Consider the following 4,356-nt stretch of genomic DNA (forward strand, 5'->3'; position numbering starts at 1 on the left):
TATAAAGTGTGAGAAAATGTTCTAATTTCATTCCTTTACATGTAGCTGTCCAGTTGTCCCAACGTCACTTACTGGAGAGACTGTCTTTTCCCCACTGTATATTTTTGCCTCCTTCGTCATAGATTAATTAACCGTATATGCATGGGTTTATTTCAGGACTCTCTGTTCTGTTCCATTGATCTATATGTCTGTTTCTGTGCCAGTACCATACTGTTTTGATAACTGTAGCTTTGTAGTATAGTCTGAAGTTAGGGACCATGGTACCTCTGGCTTTGTTCTTTTTTCTCAATATTGTTTTGGCTATTTGGGGTCTTTTGCAGTTCCATACAAATTTTAGGATTATTTGTTCCAGTTCTGTGAAAAATATCATGGATATTTTCATAGAAATTGCATTAAATCTGTAGATTGCTTCGGGTCGTTTGGACATTTTAACAATATTAATTCTTCCAATCTATGAACACAGGATATCTTTCCGTTTACCTGTATTGTCTTCAATTTCGTTCATTAATGTCTTAGTTTTCAGAGTATAAGTCTTTCACCTCCTTGGTTAAGTTTATTCCTAATTATTTTATTCTTTTTGATGCAATTGTAAACGGGATTGTTTTCTTGCTTTCTCTTTCTGAGAGTTCGTTCCCACTCACGTTTAATTAACAAAATATTTTACTTGATTGCTTTTTTCTGGTAATAAAGTAACATCAACTATCTCAGAATAACACCACAAAGAAAGCGAAAGGCCCTCCAACACCTTTCCTCCCAACATAACCACTGTCATCAGCTTGGTGAATGCTCTAAAAGGTTACTCTTCATGAAACCGCTTTTTTAAACAAAAAATTAGAGTCTGCTCTTATGTAACTTCTTTATTTTCTTTTTTTTTCCCAGTCAGTTTCTTTATTTTTCTTTTTTCTTTTTTTGATTTTAACATGTTCTTGCAACATTACTGAAATCATGAATATCCCAGAGTCATTTACCATTTTAAAAAATCAATTTAATGCTATCAAAAGGTGATATTCACATTAATCCTATTTGTCTTCACGCCACTGTCATGAGCCTTCATTCCAGGCGCCATAAACAAAGAGGGCCAGCACCACGTGCGCGGCGACCACTGCAACAATAACAGCATAAAAATAGCTGTCCCTATTGGACATCCCAAAGGCACCTTCAAAAACATATTTATCGTGAAATATAACCCAGCAGGTACAGTGATCTTTAAAGCTGTGAAGAACAGGAGCATCTCCAGAGTGAATGCTAATGAACTCTCATTTCTGAAGCCGGGTGGCTGCAGCGCGTTCAGTGACGCTTTATCAAGGCGCTCCGTGCCCGCAGCAGGTGCTCAGAAGAGGGCTGGTCTCAGTGGCTGTGCTCAGTCGGCTTGGACGACAGGTCAGTTCAGGCGGGCTGCACTGGAAGTGCCTGCGAGCTCAGACTGACCGGCCTACTATCCACTTCCTAATTGCAAAATCCACCAACACTTTTCAGCCCTTATCTGATGTGGTCTCTCAGCCACCTGTAACTCTGGATGTCACTTCCTCCTGTCACTCTCCTGTTTGGGAGCTGACTCCTCTCCCCTGCCTCCCAGACTGGCTCCAGTACCCCAGCCGTGACTATTGGGTTTTCTGAGTCACTTCCTCAAGCCCTACCCTCTGCTCATTCTCCAGGTGTTGCCTGGAAACACCCACTCACCTCTGGACTTCTCTCATTACCCTCCTAGCTCCCATCGTCCGTCCTCCACACAGCTGCTTTTTCAACACAAGTCTGATCATTTTACTGCCCTGCCTGAGATTCCTTCAATGAGACCTTCCCCAATGCCTTCAAAAATAGTCCATTTCTCCACCTGGCTCCTGTGAGAAACGAACCTGACCAGTATTTGGAATCAGAAAAATCTGGATTGACGTTTCTCACTCAACAACATACCAGCAGTGTAAATTTAGGGAAGCTGTGTAACTTCTAAGTCTCTCTCTCTCTCATCAGTAACACAGGAAAACAAGACTAAGGAATATGGCTGAGAGTCAAGAGTTTAATGTTAGTAAATACCCAGAATGCAAGGGCAGAGAGGAGGGCTCTAAAAACCGATATGCTCTGATTCAGCCTATGCTTTCCTACCCTCAGACAGATTTTCAGATCTCCCTGTGATTCCCAGAAGCCCACTCTAGCTGCCCAGTTGCCTGGAGTGCCCTTTTCCCCCTCTGGTTTGTCTGCCCAAGACCCTGCCTATCTTCCAACATTATTGAATTTCAGCCACTTCCTCTCAAGTCTTTCTGCACCTCTGAATGTAGAATTCACATCCTCCTTTGGGAAGTCCCTGACCCTACACATTCTGCTGTGATAGCATCTTTAATATTTTATTGCACTAATCTGCTCACTCAATCGTTTTTTTTTTTTCTTTTTTCTTAAACCAAACTGACACCCTTTAAGATGAGATTTTATTCATCTTTTCATCCCTCGCACCAAGCACAAAATAGTTCATCAGTAGTGGGGGGTTGCCAACACCAATTCGATATAAAACTCGTTTCCCCCTCTGCTCAGTTCCTACCATCATGTAGGACTAAATGTAGGGATTAAGTTTCAGACTGAAATGTGGTGGGAGAGGATTTGGGGTAATGTTACTTATGGCCTTATCTTCTCTCAGCTTTGGCAACCTTGTCTCCCCAGACCTCTGTTGCTGGGTTGCAGGAGGCGCTCACAAAGGGCTTCACAGAGGTTTGGGGGAGGGTGTGCTTGGGGTGAAGCGGAGAGGGTGGACACAACTGAGTGGCCCCAGAACTCAGCGCCCCCGTGAGGCACGGTCAGGCCTTGGGGCGGTGCGGGCGGGGCACCTGGCCTTGCTTTTCCGGGGGGGCAAGCCTCTCGCTGCAGGGCTGGGGATGGGGCATGGAGGGGGTATGTGCAGCAGCACAGCAGCAGCACCAGCAGGAACCAGCCAGGGCCCGGCTCGCTCATCTAGCCCCGAGGCAGGGTGAGCCCCACTGCCCGACCCAGCTCCCCGTGGCGAATCCCAGGGAGGCTCCCACTGGGCCATAGCTGCTTGAGAGACGGGACTTTTCCTTTTCCTTGAATCCCTTTGGATTAAATCTAGTCAGAGCCAGGCTTCTGCCCTACCCTGATGGACAGAGGTGCTTTGGTTCATCCTGACTGGATTAATGAATTTAAATTGTTCTTGTAGGGCTTCCCTGGTGGCGCAGTGGTTAAGCATCCGCCTGCCAATGCAGGGGACACGGGTTCCAGCCCTGGTCCGGGAAGATCCCACATGCCGCGGAGCAACTAAGCCCGTGCACCACTACTACTGAATCCGTGTGACACAACTGCTGAAGCCTGCGTGCCTGGAGCCTGTGCTCCGCAATGAGAAGCCCTCAGCAACTAGAGAAAGCCCGCGCACAGCCACGGAAGACGCAACGCAGCCAATAAATAAATAAAATAAATCTATTTTTGGAAAAAAATTTTAAAAAATAAATTGTTCTTCCTCGGTCACCATGGGATTATGACTGTTTTTATGCTCAGACTCCTCTTCACCAGTTAAATATTATGCTTTTAAAAATCTACTTTCGGGACTTCCCTGGTACTGCAGTGGTTAAGAATCTGCCTGCCAATGCAGGGGACACAGGTTCGATCCCTGGTCTGGGAAGATCCCACCTGCCTCGGAGCAACTAAGCCCCTGCGCCACAACTACTGAGCCTGCGCTCTAGAGCCCGGGAGCAACGACTACTGAGCCCACGCGCCACAACTACTGAAGCCCGGGTGCTCTAGATCCCGTGCTCCACAACAAGAGAAGCCACCACAATGAGAAGCCTGGCACCACAATGAAGAGTAGCCCCCGCTCGCCACAACTAGAGAAAGTCCACAGGCAGCAACGAAGACCCAATGCAGCCAAAAATAAACAAAAATTTTTTTTAAAATTTAAAAATCTACTTTCATGTCTGATTTCCTAACCTCTGACTAGCCCCAACTTCCATTCTCAGTTACTGGAGCATTTGAAGATGCATGGGTGTTCTTCTGGTTTCGTTTCAAATTGTGGTAAAATACACACAACATGAAATATACCATTTTAACCATTTATAAGTGTACCATTCAGTGGCATTAAGTACATTCACATTGTTGTGCAACCGTCGCAAAGAAACTTTTGTATGTATTCAATATAAAATTTAAAGTATAAAAAGTAATATGTGCTTCTTGTTATAGGTGAATGCTCCAAAAATTTATAAACGAAAAGTTAACAAATGTATTCTGTTTCCACCACCAAGAGGTAACCACATTAACAGTCTGCCATGTAACCCCTCCAGATGTTTCTTTAATGACCATACAAGCAGATGTCCACATATTTGAGAGTTTTATTTTTTGCTTTTACAGGGATGGGATAATGCT

At 44.8% G+C, this 4,356-nt stretch overlaps 1 pseudogene; it reads right to left on the reverse strand.

The window, feature by feature from the left end:
- Nucleotides 1-1,019: 1,019 nt before the first annotated feature.
- On the reverse strand, nt 1,020-2,937 carry LOC118903553 (annotated as a pseudogene).
- Between the last annotated feature and the right edge of the window lie 1,419 nt (nt 2,938-4,356).

Source organism: Balaenoptera musculus, chromosome 11 (genome assembly GCF_009873245.2).
Source record: "Balaenoptera musculus isolate JJ_BM4_2016_0621 chromosome 11, mBalMus1.pri.v3, whole genome shotgun sequence".
NCBI classification, from domain to species: domain Eukaryota; kingdom Metazoa; phylum Chordata; class Mammalia; order Artiodactyla; family Balaenopteridae; genus Balaenoptera; species Balaenoptera musculus.